This window comes from Felis catus, chromosome A1 (genome assembly GCF_018350175.1).
Source record: "Felis catus isolate Fca126 chromosome A1, F.catus_Fca126_mat1.0, whole genome shotgun sequence".
Lineage (NCBI taxonomy): Eukaryota > Metazoa > Chordata > Mammalia > Carnivora > Felidae > Felis > Felis catus.
Window position 1 is genome coordinate 174315218 of NC_058368.1, and position 18128 is coordinate 174333345.

General features: G+C 48.5%; 1 pseudogene; it reads right to left on the minus strand.

The window, feature by feature from the left end:
• Positions 1-13823: 13823 nt before the first annotated feature.
• LOC109503436 lies at positions 13824-14786 on the minus strand (annotated as a pseudogene).
• Between the last annotated feature and the right edge of the window lie 3342 nt (positions 14787-18128).

Below are 18128 nucleotides of genomic sequence, written 5' to 3' on the forward strand. Positions count from 1 at the left end.
CTAACGATTGGGCATCTTTCATGTGCGTGTCAGCCATTTGTGCGTCTTCTTTGGGGAAATGTCTATTCAAGTCTTTTGTCCACTTTTTAATAGGGCCCCATGACGGATAAGACCCTGCACCACCCAGGTCCTAGCTATTTCTCTAATTCCTTCTCTTACTCCTCTCCTCTCACTCACTTGATTCCAGCCTTTCTGGCCTACTTACTGTTCTTGGAATCTGCCTCAGGACCTTTTCACATTCTGTTCTCTCTGCCCGGAATCCTCTTCCCCAGATATCTACGTGTCTCGCTCCTTCACTTCATCTGGGTCTCTGCTCCAATGTCCCCTCTTCACGGTCACTCTCCGTTGCCTTGCCCTGCTGTGTTGTTATACATGAACTTGTCTGTATGTCGTCAGCTTCATCAGAGCAAAGACTCTGTCATGTTCTTGTGTTCCCACCACCCAGATAGCGCCTGGCACATGGTAGGCACCCAGCACAAATTTGTTAAACGAGGAAGCGCAAGAATGGAGACCAAGTCTGAGATCAGACAGCTGTCAGATATCCCAACTTAAAATTTCTAAGCATGCCCTGTTCACAGTGAGGTCAGGAGAGGAGGGTGTGGCAAGGGGAAAAAAGACGATGCCTTGGGTTGGAACAGGGCGGAGTTGAGATGTCTTTAAGACATCTTGGAAAATCAGCAGGAGGGTGGGCTGGGCTGGAGGCGGGCACTTAGGAGTCATTGGCACGGTGATGGTGACAAATCACGGGAGCCTGCCAAGGGAGTGTGAGAGGGTGGGAAGAAATGGGGGCCTGTCCTGCGTGACTAAGGGTTCAGAGAACAGCGGGCCAAAGAATGCCAAGACAGGGCGTTGGGAGGGAGCGGGGATGGAGGGAGAGTCAAGTGTCACAGAGACACTGAGGAAGAGGAAACCTGAGCGAAAGTAGTGCTTCCAGACACAGCGAGAAAACGAGACCTGGAAATACATTTCTCAGATCAATTGTTGCCTTAGTCATCCTTAGGAAAATAAACTGGCATTTCAAAAATAACCACAAAGTTTCAAACTAAAAGCAGGCAAGTTATTTTCAGTGCAGAAAGGACTGCTTTTGATCAAAGCAATGGAGTTTGGCATTTTTCCCGAAGGTCCCAGACTGGGCGCTCACCAGTTACGATGGATCCACCACAGGCCCCTGCAGGGATCTTCAAAAAAAATGCAGAATTTGCCGTTAACGTTTAAAAATTGGGAGAGTTCATACAAAAACCCAACTTCAAGCTTCTTTGAAAAACTGGAGTATTTGGACACACGGGCCCCTCATTCCAATGAGGCATCGATTGGCAGCCTTCTTTACTTTATGTCTCGTTTAGGATGTTTCGGATAAACAAATAACTTGATTTACAAAAATTTTTCTTTTAATGGGTATCGATTCTTGAGAGAGAGTGTGTGTGAGTAGGGGAAGGGCAGAGTGAGAGAGGGACACAGAATCTGAAGCAGGATCCAGGCTCTGAACTGTCAGCATAGAGCCCCATGCAGGACTCGAACCCACAAACGGTGAGATCATGACCCGAGCTGAAGTGGGACGCTTGACCGACTGAGCCACCCAGGCCACCCTGGATAAGCAAATAACTGAAAAAAAATTTTTTTATCATGAGAAATTTCAAACACAGTAAGAAGTAGTGATGAGAATAATGTAGGGGCTCCTCCTGTATTATCACCCAGCCTCGACAGTTAAGAACAGTCTGCTTTGCCTGTTTCTTCAGGCTTCATCCCCAACAGCTTCTTTTTCGTGAGGGACGGCCTGGAATATTTTAAGTCAAACTCAAGACATCACATGATTTCCCCCACAAATACAATAAAACGATTTCCTAAGAGACAGACTTTTGAAAATCATAATCGCAATGCTATTATCATACTCAACAAAATTCATGCTAATTCCTTAATATCATCTTACCGAAACTGTGTTTGATAAGACGCACGCGTTACATTCGGTTGTTGTGTCTCTTAAATTTCTTCTCATCTGTAACAGTTCCTTCCCCCTCTCCTTTCCCCACCCCCTTCATTTGTTGAGGAAAGTGCGTCCTTTGTCCGCCAGAACGTCGTGTATTCTGGGTTTCACTGCTTGTTTCTTCCGGCTGTATAGACATGCCTGCCTACCCCGCTTCGAAACTGATGTGAGGTCACATTCAGATTCATCCGCTTTTTTTTTTTTTTTTTTTTTTTGCAAGTATTACTCAATGCAGCTGTTTCCTTCGTATCGCTTTATATTAAGAGACTCACAGCGTCGGTCCACATTTTTCGGAATGATGAGCAGGTTCAGGTGGTGTCAACAGATCTCACCACAATCAAGTTCACCCTCAGATCACCAATGACCATTGCCTAAATCATGCATTCTCGGGGCGCCTGGGTGGCGCAGTCGGTTAAGCGTCCGACTTCAGCCAGGTCACGATCTCGCGGTCCGGGAGTTCGAGCCCCGCGTCGGGCTCTGGGCTGATGGCTCGGAGCCTGGAGCCTGTTTCCGATTCTGTGTCTCCCTCTCTCTCTGCCCCTCCCCCGTTCATGCTCTGTCTCTCTGTCCCAAAAATAAAAACAAACGCTGAAAAAAAAATTTTTTTTAATCATGCATTCTCAAAGGGGTTGATAAAGCCACCAAAGAGGCCAACATTAGTTTGAGAGGAGTTTAGAGAGGAAAAAGTCGTATTCTTTTAATGCATAAAGCAAAGGTATATATATATATCTATATATATACACACTGTATATATATACACACTATATATATATAGTATATATATATACTATATATATATAGTATATATATACACATATATACATATACATATATACATATATACATATATATACACTATATATATATATATATATATATATACATAGTATAAACGGGTATGCAGTATATCTGTGGCGTTAAAATTCCATGGTGTGGAAGGGGGCACCTGGGTGGCTCAGTCAGTTAAGCAACCGACTCTTGATTTCAACTCAGGTCATGATCTCCCGGTTCGTGAGATCAAGCCCTCCGTCAGGCTCTGGGCGGACAGCACAGAACCTGCTTGGGATTCTCTGTCTCCTTATCTCTCTCTGCCCCTCACCCCCTCTCAACCTCTCTCTCAAAATAAATAAATAGACATTTAAAAAAAATCCATGGAGGTTGTGATTAGGAAGAAAAAAGTGCCTAAAATGTCCCTAGGGGGATGATGATGAAAAGAAGTTTGGGAAACACTGGCATGGATGTATTCTTTCATTAGGGAAGGCAAACTGGTCATTTCCCAATGCTATCATTTTTTTTGCCTGTGAGTCTTCTATAAAGAAGAACTTCTTATCAACAATTTGGCTTTTCTGCAATCCAATCTGTACAGGAAATGCAAGATAAATGCTTGTCCTTTGTTTATCAATTTTCAGCATAATGAGTTGGTGCCTAGCAACTTGCAAAGGAACCAAGGAGGTTTTTTTGTATCATTTTGAACTTACACATTTCATATGCTTTGCATGATTTTTCCATTCATTTTAGTGAGTTTTTTTCTCGATGCTCAAATTAATCTTGCTTTGACCAATGGAGTCCCTTCAAATAGGCTTCTGTGTCCCTTGCTGTGTTCCCAATAGTCTGTATTTCTTTTTTTTTGAATGTTTATTTATTTTTGAGAGAGAGAGAGAAAGAGAGAGAGAGAGAGAGAGAGAGAGAGAGAGAGAGAGAGAGAGAATCTGAAGCAGGCTCCAGGCTCTGGGCTGTCAGCACAGAGTCCCATGCGGGGCTTGAACCCATGAACTACAAGCTCGTGACCCAAGCTGAAGTCGGACACTTAACCGACTGAGCCACCCAAGCGCCCCAAAATAGTCTGTCAGTTATGACAAGATGTCCCAGGTTTATTTTGGACATTTCTTCCCCGGATCTTCAAATCCCTGTTTCTCTGAAGAGCACTGATTCCTTCTAGAAGGGTAGGGGAATGGTGTGCAGACAGCACAGCGTGAGTGCTAAGGGTGCTTCTAGTTATATTGGGCGGAAATAGGAAATAAATACTTTTAGAAAGAGAAAAAAAAAATAAGTTCATATAGCTGTTTCCAATTCAAATGAAAAATTACCTTTCGTACTGAACAGTTCTGATATACGTATCTTCATTTTTGAAATTATGCTAATTATCTTGGTTTCTGATGGAATTAATATAATTATTTATTTGCTTTATTCTCCATATTCTACATATCCTGCATTCTATATATACATATATAAGATATAAATATGTATGTTTATATATATAAATTATATACACATATAGGCTTAACAGAACACTTTTACTAAACATAACTAAACCTAACCCTTTTACATTTTTTTACTAAATAGTTGACTACCAATTGCAGTTTAAAATATCTTCTTATGTTTTTTCCTTACTTTTAATTTTTTGTAATGTTTTATTTTATTTTTGAGAGAGAGAGCGAGAGAGCAGGCAAGTGAGCGAGCAGGGGAGAGGCAGAGAGAGAGGGAGAGAATCTGAAGGAGGCTCCAGCCTCTGAGCTGTCAGCACAGAACCCGACGTGGGGCTCGAACCCACAGACGGCGAGATCACGACCTAAGCTGAAGTTGGACACTTAACCAACTGAGGCACCCACGCGCCCCTAGTTACTTTTAAAAAGTAACTTGAAATAATTCTTCTGTGAACAGTTCTGCCACTCTCTTCCTATGCAGCGAGGTTTTGTTTTTTCCTTTTTGCTTTGCTTTTTAAAAATTATCTAAAACACTACATCGTTACAAAATAAAACTGTAAAACGTGGTATATTCTGAGAGACCTACCATCAGTCCCTGTCTATTTCTTTTGGTAGGATATCCCCCCTTACCCGCAGGGAACAGGTTTCAAGACCCTGGTGGATGTCTAAAATCACAGAACTGAACACCGTATACTGTTTTTTCCTATACATACGTACCTCTGATAAAGTTTAATTTATAAATTAGGCACAGTGAGAGATCAACAACAGTAACTACTAATAGAATGAAGACTTATGACAACGTCCTGTAGTAAAAGTTATGTGAATGTGGGCTCTCTCTCTCTCAACATACCTCATTACCCTGTGCTCACCCTTCCTGTGAGAATATATTATAAAATGCCTATGTGATAAAGTGAGGCGAATGACCCAGGTGTTGTGACGGAGCGTTAATTTACTATTGATCATCTGACCATAAATCAGAAGAAAGATCATCAGCACCTCTGGATCGTGGCCGACCACAAGTAACCTAAAACCACAGAAGGCAAAACTGTAGGAAGTTGTTGGGGGGGGGGGTGCTATTGTACATACGAAGTTTTGTATTTTCATTCTAATGGTTACCTTTAGATTAAGAGCTTTGTGTGATATCCATAGCCCTTTCTTTTTTTAAAAAAAATTTTTTTAATGTTTATTTATTTTTGAGACAGAGAGAGACAGAGCATGAACAGGGGAGGGGCAGAGAGAGAGAGGGAGACACAGAATCGGGAACAGGTTCCAGGCTCTGAGCCATCAGCCCAGAGCCGACGCGGGGCTCGAACTCACGGACCGCGAGATCGTGACCTGAGCTGAAGTCGGACGCTTAACCGACCGAGCCACCCAGGCGCCCTCCGTAGCCCTTTCTTTATCAGTGTGTCTGTATTGGTTTCCTACCAGGACAAATACTGAAATTAATGAGGACCTTTTTTCATCCTTCAGCATCTATTTTAAAGGAACAGCGTATATATTTTAAAGTAACATCGGTTTACTTCCAATGAATACCAATGAGGCCATCAATGAGATTATTCTACTTTTCATACACTCCCTTCTCTCCCCATGTTTTGAAAATTGTATCATATCTAGTTGTCAGAACATGTGACAATTAGATACTAGCCTGTCACTCCTGGCCCCAACACTTAGTGTTTCTTTTATTGTTAAACACGCCCAGTGCTCCCCACCAGCCCTTGTGCTCAATCTTCTTCCTTTGTTTTCTGATTGTCTGAAGTTTATTCTTTAGTAGATTTCTCGGGAAAGGATTATGGGAATAATATTCTCTGCGTTCTTCGAAGTTCATGGCATTTTGTGCTATGCCTTTTTTACTTGGTCTACTTGACTGGATATGAAACCCTTGACTCTCATTTTCTTTCTTTGAACTTCTTAAATATGTCACTCTTTAGAATTCTGATGTTTCTGATGGCAAACTCGATATTAAACTGATTTTCCTTCCCGCTCAAAGAATTTGTGCGTTTTGTCCAGATATCCGGCGTAATGCTTCTTCTCCAGTCCAAAAATTTTACTGAAATATATCTTGGTGTTGGCCATTTGGGATTGTTTTTCTTGGGTTGGATAATTCAAGCGATTGCTTTTTCCAGAAAAGTTTCTCAGATTATAGTTTTGGCTATTTACTTTCTTGTGGTTGCAAGTTCCCCCTTTGGGAACTATCACATGCACGTTGGGCATTTCACTCTTTTGTAACTATCACCCTCTGCCAGATCTTTTCTTAGGGGCCTCTTCATTTCTGTTCTACATCTTTTTTTTTTTTCAGTTTATTTATTTATTTTTGAGAGAGAGAGAGAGAGAGAGAGAGAGAAAGAGAGAGGGAGAGAGAGAATCACAAACAGGTTCCATGTGGTCAGTGCAGAGCCTGATGTGGGGCTCGAACTCACCAACCATGAGATCATGACCTGAGCTGAAATCAAGAGTCAGATGCTTAACCCACTGAGCCACCCAAGTGCCCCTCTGCTCCATTTTTTCCCCCTTCCCACCCCACCCCGCCCCTGTCATTCTCTCACTATGATTTTTTTTTTTAATTTTTTTTTTCAACGTTTATTTATTTTTGGGACAGAAAGAGACAGAGCATGAACGGGAGAGGGGCAGAGAGAGAGGGAGACCCAGAATCGGAAACAGGCTCCAGGCTCTGAGCCATCAGCCCAGAGCCTGACGCGGGGCTCGAACTCACGGACCGCGAGATCGTGACCTGGCTGAAGTCGGACGCTTAACCGACTGCGCCACCCAGGCGCCCCTCACTGTGATTTTCTATGGCATCTCTCTATTTTATCTCTAATTCGTTCCTGACCTTTTCTAATTCTGTTTTAGGTTTTTCTTTCTTGATTGCCATCCATAATCTTTTTATCCTTTTCTTCTCCTAGGTCAGTTTGGAATATTAGGTGATAGTTTTCCTCTGCTCGGAGCTATATGTTTCTAATGGGTTTTTATTTTTCATAGATGTATTACTCTGATAAGTATCCTGTTTTTGGAACACTCTTTCATCACAATCTTCTTTCTGTTTATTTATATTTAAGTGAGATGGGTCTCCCCATACTTTTTGGAGGAAGTTCCTGCTGCTAAGAGATAATTTTCAGAAACAGATAAAATCGCACGTCTCATCCAGATGTAAATATGAACACATGTTAAAAATTGCATTCTGTTAATCCACAGGGGAACCGGGCAGATGTTGTGACTAGTTCAAAGACAGGGCCAGAAATGTACCAATGTAGGTGGAGCAAAAGCGTGTCCAAATGAGTTGTAAATGAAGGCAAACTGTGTGTGTGCACAGAAGGGGTGACACGGGACAGAACCTACCTGTGTGTCAGTTACACACTATTTACGGGGCTGTAAAAGAGCCCCCACGAATCAGAATCTAATAAGGCGTAGGGTGAGCTGTAGACGATGCAGTTTTCCAGGGAAGAACTAGACGTCGTCGTCCCTGTGCAGAAGGTGGGGGTGGGTGGGCCAGCTCCCCCGCGACTCCCACCCAGCACAGAGGACTTGCCCACGCTGTGCTAAGAGACCTGACCCACCTGTAGCCGGGCTTGCACCCACACTAGGCCACGTCTGCAAAGGGGACCCCAGGCCCCGCGCTGAGTCTCCACTCAAGAAAACACAGGGTGGCCGAACTACAAAACGTACGTTGTCCCAACCCACGCTGCCAAACCGGTGAGTAATTCTCTACTTACCTTCCTCCTGTAATTTCCCATTTCCTCCTGGCCCCTTTTAACTCCCCCTCCGTTCTCCCTTTAAGAACCTCAGTCGCCTTTGTTCTGAGTCAGAGTTGGGCTCAGTTTATACCCGAGCCTACGTGCCCCGCGCCCTGGTCTGAATAAAATCTGTCCTGGCACCTCCGACCCGTGTCCAGGGCTGTTCCAGGGCTCTGGTCTGTTGTTCCCACAACAGTCTCTCAGTGCAGCCAGCTGGCTGTACTCACAGAGCTGTCTCTTCAGGCCCCCTCCCCCAGAAGCCTCTACACCTTTTTCCACCTTTGCCCACAGACTTCCTGTGCACGAGGTCCTTCTGCGTACTGTTCTCAGCGTTTTTCCCCTTCTGAGGGCGTTTCCCCTGCGTTTTGGAGAGCCCCGAGGGCCCAGGCTGTCCCAGCCCCCAGACCCCCTCCAGCCCCTTGTACTTACCTGCAAGCCGCAGCCTGTATGGGCCCCTGCCGGTCCTGCATTCACGTTTACTCCCCAGTCCTCCGGACCACCTTCGCCAGGTGACTAACTTTCAGCAGTCTGTGCAGGCCCAGCTCTCCGGACTTCTGGAAGCCCTCGCCTTCCCCTCCGCCTGCTCTCACACAGCTGCAACCCAGACGTCTCTGCCCCCATCAGCGGCTTTGCTCCAGCCTCCCGCATTCTGGGATACTTGGTCACCAGGCTGTGTTAAATATGTCATCTGTGGATTCTTTTCTTTTGCTCCCCTACTTTTTCTGTGCATGGTTTTAAGAGGAGTTGGGGATGCTAAGAAATGACACTGTCACTGTCTCCACGGGCTTTGGCTGCACCTTTTAGACGGGACATGTACCGTCCACAGAGCCAGGCAGGGTCCCCACCAGGCGGCTTCCCTTCCTTACTCATGACATATCACCTCTGGCCCCAGAAGTCTATTTCCACACAGCCTGTATTTGTTCTGGCTTTATTTCTAATACTCCGCTTCTGTCTCAGTGCGTTGTCTCAGAACCTTTCCACTTAAAGTTTTCTTTATTTTTTTAATATTTTCGATTTTTTTCTTTATAATACCTAAGGAATCTTTCCTCTCTCTGTGTCTTTCTTTCTTTCTTTCTTTCTTTTTCTTTCTTTCTTTCTCTCCTTCTTTCTTTTCTTTCCTTCTTCCTTTCTTTCTTTCTTTGCTTCTTTCTTTCTTTCTTCCTTTTTCTTTCTTTTTCCTTTCTTTCTCATATCTCATTTTGTCTTTTTCTATACTATTTGCTTTGCTTTGTATTAAAAAAGGTGAGATTCAATCTCTCCCTCAGGCACTTTCCAGGTACCTTCTTGAATTCGCTAAACCTTGGTTTCCTCATCTGTGAAGTGGAAATGATATAAACACATCAAAGACTTTGAGAAGACTAAGCCTATGGTAGGTCCTCATCAGTGCCCAGCAGCCTCTCTGACTGGACTGAGCACTGACAGTCAAGGACATTTCCAAGTGACCTATCGCATTTATCAAACAACTTTATGGTTTTTTTTTATTTTTTTTTAATTTTTTTAACGTTTTATTTATTTTTAAGACAGAGAGAGACAGAGCATGAACGGGGGAGGGGCAGAGAGAGAGGGAGACACAGAATCGGAAGCAGGCTCCAGGCTCTGAGCCATCAGCCCAGAGCCTGACGCGGGGCTCGAACTCACGGACCGCGAGATCGTGACCTGAGCTGAAGTCGGACGTCCAACCGACTGAGCCACCCAGGCGCCCCTTTTTTTTAATTTTTTAATGTCTTTTTATTTATTTTTGAGACAGAGAGAGACAGACAATGAGCGGGGAAGGGGAAGAGAGAGAAGGAGACACAAAATCTGAAGCAGGACCTAGCCTCCGCACGGTCAGCAACAGAGCCCGATGCGGGGCTCGAACTCACAAACCACGAGATCATGACCTGAGCTGATGTCAGCTGCTTAACCGACTGAGCCACCCAGGCGCCCCTTGTTTTGTTTTTAAAAACAGATGTGTATTCAGAGTGTTTTAAAATTCCTCTTTGAAGAAAGATCCCCTGTTGGGAAGAAAAAGAAGAAGAAAGGAAAAGGAATCCAGGAATCCAGATGGTTTTTCTTCTGCCTCCCCGGCCCCGTCAGTCACTGCTTTTTCCCTGGGTCAGGGCTCCTCAGAGGAAAAGAAAAGGAAGAAGGCTTTCTGCCCACGATTCACATTAACCCCTCTTATGACCATATTTTTTCCTTCTGAACTGATATCTCCCTGTGCCACATTTTTTAGTCTTCTAAAAAACTGCCAGAAATGCTTACACAGGAGAACAAAAGGACTGGGGACTCTGAAAGGTAAAGACTCCACACGTTTGAATTCAATCACCTCTTTTATTATGCAAATACGCCCCCCTTTGATTCTGCCTCCCGTGTGTGGTTCAGTGGAGACTCCCAGGATAAATGGGGCACAGATGCAGAAATGAAGGTTCCACATTTCGCAAGCCCCCTTTCCTTAGAAATCGCCTCCCCACAGCCCCAACTGTTTCCTTAAAATGTGGTCCATAATCCCTGGGGAGTGGGGTGGGGGGTATAAATTTTGAACCATTGTCCCTGGCTAAGAACAAAACCCAAACCCCCATTCGCTGGTGGCCTAGAGCTGCTGCCTCCGCCGTCCAGGTGCAGATCCGGGTGGTGTTTCCTGCCTGGGACAGGACATCATGGCTTTTACACTTCTGCTGAGCGCGTCCTGTTTGCCAGGCAGGGCGCCAAGTACTTTCCGTCTGCCCCGTTGTCTCCGTTCACCCCCCACAGCTGCCTGAGGTGAGAGCTCGCTCCGATGATCTCCTGTCGCGGATGAAGAACCCAGGACTGACTCAGGTGGAGTCACTCTGGGATGGAAGCCCAGAAGCAGGTTCAAAGATCTGGCACTGCGACACAAGGTGCACAGGGACCGGGTGCCCAAGCCTGGGGTTCTGTGTCGTTCTGGACACGGAGTTTGTAGAAACACAGCCAAACGAGAAAACTGGCACCATGTGCTCAGAAGGAACGAACGAATGAATGAATAAGTGAGCGAATGAATGGACACCGATCTAAGAACACTGCGGGACGGAACTGCAGAAAGAACAGGGACCGTGGAGCCCGGCCTTTGGGTTTCAGTCCCAGCCGTGCCGGTCGGTGGTTTGCAGGGTGGTTTTGTGCAATTATCTACCTGTCTGGGTCTCATTTTGCTCATCCGTCAAATGGTGCCAGAAACAGCTTTATCTCAAGGCCGTGGGGAGGATAAAAAATTTTAAATCCACAGGGAAGCTCCTTGTTAACAGCATCCTATAGAGGGAGACCTACAATTTATTGTCAAAACCAGATGTTACGTGTTGATTTGTTATGATTCCAGATCCACTTGTTCATGGCTTAAGTGGAGTTGTTTTGTTCAGGGGGTGAATTTGTTTACCCTGGGGAAGCGGCGTCAGGATAATGTCATCAAAACGGTTGTGCCACTGAGCGTTTATCCGTAGGAACATTCGGGGTTGACATTAGGGCTAACGGACAGTGAAACCTTAAGTACCGGGAATCTGTGAGGACGTACCGAGAGCCATCAAGTCTGGGCAAAGCTACTCTTCGCTGATCTAAATAGCTCTTCGAAGACCTTGGGACATCAGTTCCTGCCGTGGCAAGGCCACTCTTTGCCGGTGGTGGTGAAAACCATACAGTGGCCCCCGTGAAGGCGATCATCTTGCCTGCCAACACTGGGGTCTTTGTTCCACTAATGCCTTGTGCCCCAGCAACAGCCGGCTTTCAATTCACGCTGGCAGCTGGACGTCAGCTGTTGGTTGGCTAAGCCAGCTCTTCCAAGAACTACGTCTTAGAAAGCTATACCTCGACCACACCTGGGCTTTCTTTCTTTCATCTCCCCTTTGCCTGGGAAAATGGTGTAATTAACCTATCAGGGGAGTATGGTATTTCTCCATTGGTTTATTAAGAGACATCATCCTGCATGCTATTGATTGTGAAATATTATCACACATTATAATTCCCACAGTGAACCCGTGTTAAGTAAATTATTGGCAAAGACGCTCTCAGTCTCTGAGCGTGATTTGGACAAAATACCAGGGAGACTGGGACCGGGAGGGGGTGTTATGCAAAATGACACCTCGTCAACGCAAATGAGGGGTCACTCTCCTTCCCAGTGTGCGAACTGTGACTTCGGCTTCCCCAAGAACAGAAGAGCAATGCTTCAGGAGAAGGAGCCTGGACGTGTTTCATCAGGTCACTAACCTAGCCTTCTTGGCACCTGACTTTGAGTACCCGGCTCTGTCTCATCCACTCACCGGTCTCAGGGGGCACTTCATAAAATCATACTGTTTTAGGTATGTGGTTTTGTGGTTTTTTTTTTTTTTTTTTTTTTTTTTGCATGCTGTTTCAGTTTAATTGAGCAGAGATCGAGATGATGGACGCCAGGAGTCTTATTGTGTGTTGGAGTCCCATTTCTGCCTCTTACAGGCTGTGTGGTCTTGGGTACGATACGTAACCTCTCTATGCCTCAGTTTTGTTCCCTGCAAAATGGGGATGTTAATCCCCACGCTTATGAGTTGTGTGAGGATTGGGTGCTGAGCACAGCCCCCTAGCACCCAGAAGCCCTTGATAACTGGCAGTTCCCCTCCTTCCCTTTGCGTGAACCGGGGGGCCGGTGTGAGTACTGGAAATTGACAGTGAAATTGGATTGCGTGGCTGTGTGAGAATATATGACCAGGACAGAAGCAACGGGCACTCCGCTCCACGTGCCCATGGCCCCCCCAGCGGGAGCCCACGCAGAACAATACCTTGCCCTGGCCTTTCTGCCTTCACTTTCCCCAGTCTCCACTGTACCTCCTGGCCTCACCTATAAATAAACCACCACCCCAAGACCTGTTCTTTAAAGAACCCAAAGCGAGAAGGTAGCTGGTACCTGTTATAGTCTGCATGCTTATGGGCCCTCCAAATTCATACGTTGAAATCCTAACTCCCAAGGTGATGGTACTAGGAGGCGGGGCCTTTGGGAAGTGATTCTGTCCTAAGAGTGCAGCCCTCATGATCGGGATAATGTCCCTCATGAAGGAGACTTCAGAGAGAGAGTCCCTTGCCCCTTCCACTGTGTGTGGATACGATGTGAGGATGGCTACGAAGGACAAAGCACGCTCTCTCTAGACGCCAAAGCTACCGGCACCTTGATCTTGGGGTCCAGAACAATGAGAAATAAATTTCTATTGTTTATAAGCCACCCCGTCGATAGTATTGTTATAACGCCTCCAACAGACTGAGACGATAGCTGACATGCACGAAGTGCTGGCTGTGTGCCCAGCGCTGTGCTGAGCACTTTGCAAGCACCCTTTTGTGCAATCCTTGTAAAAATGTTACGAGATAAGTATTATTATTACGCCCCTTTTACAGATGAGAAAACTGAGGCGCAAAGAGGTGAGTGATTTCCCCAGGTTCTTACAGTGACTTAGTAATTTTCCAAGACAACGTACCTGGGCCAGAAGCCAGGTTTGCACTGGTTGATTTAGAGGGGTGGAAAAAATGTTTCCCTCTTCCCTTCTAGGTTCTTTGGCTGATCTAATAATTAAATTGACATAAGACAGATTAACGGGAGAAAAACAAATTTAATGTGTACATACAGGAGCCCCATAAAAATGTGAGACCCAGAGGCAATCAGGCAACGGAGGCTTATATACCTTGTGTGTGTGTGTGTGTGTGTGTGTGTGTGTGTGTGTGACAGGGCGGGAGGATTTGCTGGCAGCAGAGGAAGGACAAGGAGGTCGACAGAAGTGTACAAGGTACCAAGGGCAGCAGAGAGGGCATTCCTGTGGCTCAGGCCTCCCCACCCATCTGGGGGTGCTTCTGCCACAGCTGGTTGTCCAAGGTGGCACCCGGGCCAAAAGACATGCCGCGGTGGCGACACGCAGAGCGGGAGCTGCCCGGCCCCAGACTGCGCACGCGGTGGTGGTTTAGAGCTCACTGCTCTGGGCGCAGGCGTAGGATCAGAGCTCGCGTGTGCGAGCACCAGCGCACTGTCAGGTTGCTGCTGTTGGTAAAATGCTTCCCGTACAACTCACAGACGCCCCCAGGCCCGCGGCTCTTGCCCCCTGGCTCTGGCATCTTCTTGGGGGACATCTGGCTCTTTGCAGGTTCATTTCTCTGTTCCACGGTGGTAGCTCCCCAGTTGGTCCCCCTGGGGCCTACCTGAGCCCCACCATCAGGAGGAGCCCCAGGTTCCTGGACCCCCGCTGTGATCGCGGCTCCAGTGCCTGTCCACCCCCCCCACCCCCCTCCACCACCTGCGGCATGGGAGCGTGCTGGCTTCAGAGGGGCAGTGGCAGAGGCCTGTTCCAAGGTGGCCCTGCAGGGCTCTGAGGCTGCAGCTGCCCGTGGGTCTTGGGCAGTTGAGCTTGGTGCTTCTTGGTACAAATATGGGGACACGGGTCACAGGCGTAGGGCCACTCGTAAGGCCTGTATACAAGCACACGTGCACTTGGAGATTAATGAGGGAGCCGAAGGTCTTTGCATAGACGGGGCAGGTGGGGTTCTGCTCACTCGGGGGCCTGTGGCCTCAGCTTCTGACTTCACCTTTGCCGAGACAGCGGCGGCCACCTCTGCCAGGCCCGGCAGCCGGGCCTCGGGGGCCTCAGGTCCTGTCTGGTGGAAGGACAATCCTTGGTCCCACAGGGCACGTGCAGCAGCTTCCAGGCCCCTGTGAACGGTCTCTGGCAGCTGATGCAGCTCAAGGCTTTGGGGTTCTTGCATTCTAAGTCCTGGCAGGGGTCGGACGTCTACGAAGCTGCCAGTCAGGCTTCTTGTGTTCCGTGAAAGCAGTGATGGTCTCCAAAGGAAAGGCCAACAGGTGGCGGCCGAGGTCAACAGATCTAGGTGTTTGTCAGTCCAGGGCTGGTGGTGGCGAGGGCGGTGGATCAGTGGCATCGACAGCACCCGCTCACTCTGCGCGCTGAGGTCGCCTGTGCGTTGGGGGCACCCAATGGAGTGGCAGGGTTCGCTCCGGGACCGCCCTGGTGCAGGCACTTCCTTTCCGGGAGAAGGCTCCAGCCCTGGCGCCAGTAGGGGAGGCGCATCTGGCCTGGGCTTCACTGGATGACAAGGCCCGGCCTTTGCATCTCAACATCTGTGCTGGAGGCTGGCGGCTGGGGCCCGGTCTTCTTGGCAGGGCGTGCAACTGGCCTTGTGGCGGGAGGGACATAGGGAGAGGGCCAGGCTGGCTGGCCGCTGGAGGTGGCCTGGGCCAGGTGCCCTCAGACCGAGGGGTTCAGGTGAGTTAGCAGCTTGGGGCTTCCAAGGGGAGAAGAGCAGATAAGCACAGATGTACGGTAATCAAACGTTTGCCCTGCCATGCAGATAAGTCTTTCAGATAAAAAGGTTTCTTTGGCAATAACTCTCCTTCTGACACAGGACCTTTATCTAAATTCTTTCAGGCGCATTAGGGAGAGGTAAAAGTTTCCCTGAGTCGGGTGGGTCTTGATTGCCTTCAGCTCAAAATAATCCCCGCGTCAAAGTGGCACATTTCAGGGCGGCCTGCTCTGCTCCCTTTCGATTCTGTTCCGCTATGTCTGTTTCATTCGTTTGATGTGAGCAATCCCTGCAGGGAGTTTGAAGGATTCCTCCTCGCGGGCGGTAGCGGGCGGATATCTAGGAGGATATCTAGGCGACACAGATGTATGGGTCAGGCGTTACGGATGGAATGAGGATTCTGACCAGTGGAAGAGTTTAGCGGAGGCTTAGCGGGAGGCTGTCAATGTGCTCTGATGGCACTGCTCGAGGGGTACAGGAGTTGCTTCCCCACCAGAGGCGTTCTCGGTCCTCTTGACTCATGGTGAGGGGCTGGTCCTCCCTGGGGCAGGGAACTCTGTGCTTCTGTGGTGAGGCGGGCGCCGTGCGGGGAACCCCCCCATGTCATTCACTGGGGCGCATTTCTGGTGCGAGGGGTCAACAGACCTCGCCCTTCCTCGAACCTGCAGCATCCACCCAGCTCGGGTCTTTTGGCTTGTGCGTCCCTGCCAAAGCTGGGGAAACTGAGCCTCGCTCATGCTCCACGCGCACGGGGTGCCTTCCTTCTGACTCAAGTCAGACTCAAGTCTCCGTGGGGGCCATTCCGACACAGGCACGCTGAGGAGAAGCCTTTAATTTTAGCTCTTGCTGATGAATGTCTGACCCGAGTCCCAGGAAACTTCATTCCAAAATTAGATTCCAAGAACTGAAGTGTGTTGTTTTCAGTTTGGAGGAAATGAAAGTCTAGAAAACCTGAGGCTGGGAGGCCATAGAAATGAGGCTGCCCAGTCGCGGCCCAGGGACCTGCCCTCCGGAGGCGCAGACTCAAACACCCGGCCTGGCCTCGTACTGGCCGAAGGCCTCTGGGCCAGCCGTATAATCTCTCTGCTCCTCACCCAGAGAATGGGGATGATATCAGCCTCTGCTTCATACATTGCCGTGGGGACTAAACAGCAACGCGCACAGATCACTTAGCACGGTGCCTGGGGCATAATAAATGCTCAATAATCATAGCAGAGCAGAGGGCTCAGGGGGTATAAGGCCCATGAAAGATGAGGGCAAGGGGACGACTCAGGGAGACCCTCAGACGGTGGTACAGCTCTGACATTTGGCCAGGGCAGCATGCAGTTGTAGAGCAAAGATTGTTCTTAGAAGACTCGCACTGGACAGAAATGGCCGGGCCCGAGTGCCCCTGCCACGCCCAGCCACCGGCGGGTACTTCCCAGGAAGAGCGTGGCCTCAGCTAGAGCTGGTCCTGAGCGCTGTCTCCCAGCAAGAGGCTGGCGGCCAGACGCACGTCTTGGAACTAAGAAACTGTCAGACCTCTCTCCAGCTTTTGGAAACCATCCCCCCTTCCACAGGGACTGGCTTCTCCTCAGGACCCACCTTCCTTCCCCACCGCAGTGGCTTTCCTCAAGTCCTATCCTGTTTAGCACTGAGGCTCAGAGAGCCTGGGGACTAGGGGACACCCAGGGGTGGTCTTGGGGCTCCAGCTCCCCTAGTGCAGGCCCAGGCGCGGGTGTCATCCACATCTGCTCCCTTTTCTTTTTTTAATTTTTTTTTAATGTTTATTTATTTTTGAGACAGAGAGAGACAGAGCATGAACAGGGGAGGGTCAGAGAGAGAGGGAGACACAGAATCCGAAGCAGGCTCCAGGCTCCGAGATGTCAGCACAGAGCCCGATGCGGGGCTCAAACTCACGGACCGTGAGATCATGACCTGAGCCGAAGTCGGACTCTTACCCGACTGAGCCACCCAGGCACCCCCACATCTGCTCCCTTTGACATCTCCCACCTATGGGTGGACACACCCATCTATAATCTCGCTGGTCCGGCAGCTAAGTGGGGATCCAGCTTTGTCCCCTCTGCCACTGCTCCCATCGAGGGGCAGGGGCCAAGCCTCCTCCCCAGCTGACGCTACTCTTGGCCAGGTGACCTGCTTTGGTCAATGGGATACCAGTAAACACTGGGTAAACAGAGGCTTCGTAAGTGCTTGGGGGACTGGGACCTTTTCCTCTTGGAACACCGTCCTGAGGCCCATGCAAGGAAGCCGGTCTAGCCTATTGGAAGATGAGAGGCCGTAAGGAGGGGCACCAAGGTGTCCCAGCCAACAGCCAGCCTAAACTACCAGGCAGGGGCCATCTTAGACCTTCTGGCAACCAACGCAGCTGCATGAGGGAGGCCAGGTGAACCAGCCGAAGATCACCCAGCCAACCCACAGAATCAGGCAAAGTAACGAACCCTCACTGTTTTAAGACACTGCTTGGAATGTTTATTACGTAGCAATAGATAGCTGATACACAGGTACCCATATAAACACCGCCCGAGGAGAAAAGCGAGTTCTCTGAAACCTTACAAGTCCCCAGGAAGGAGACACGTGGTCCCTAGCCGCCTAATTTGTAGAGGTTGCCCCTCACACCTAGGGTCACGCGAGGGATCAGAGGGGGCAGAATTTGCTCCCAGACTGTGCCTTCCACATTTGGGAATGGGACACGGGCCCTGAGTCACATAGATGATGTCTGCTCTCTTAGACAGCAAAGACTCAGAGGAGCCCTGAAATTGACATACATCAGGGCTTGCTGGAGGGTCACGCCCATCTCTAGTTTCTGTGGCAGGGGAGCCGAGGGGGGAGACTTCTTTTGAATGCATGAGGGGCTTATGCTTTAGAAGTCAGCCAAGGTGTGTGTGAGGGTGTGCTTGACTTGTTAATTAATCAGTGCATTCAGCAGCCACTTATTGAGGTCCAACTATACGCCATCCACTC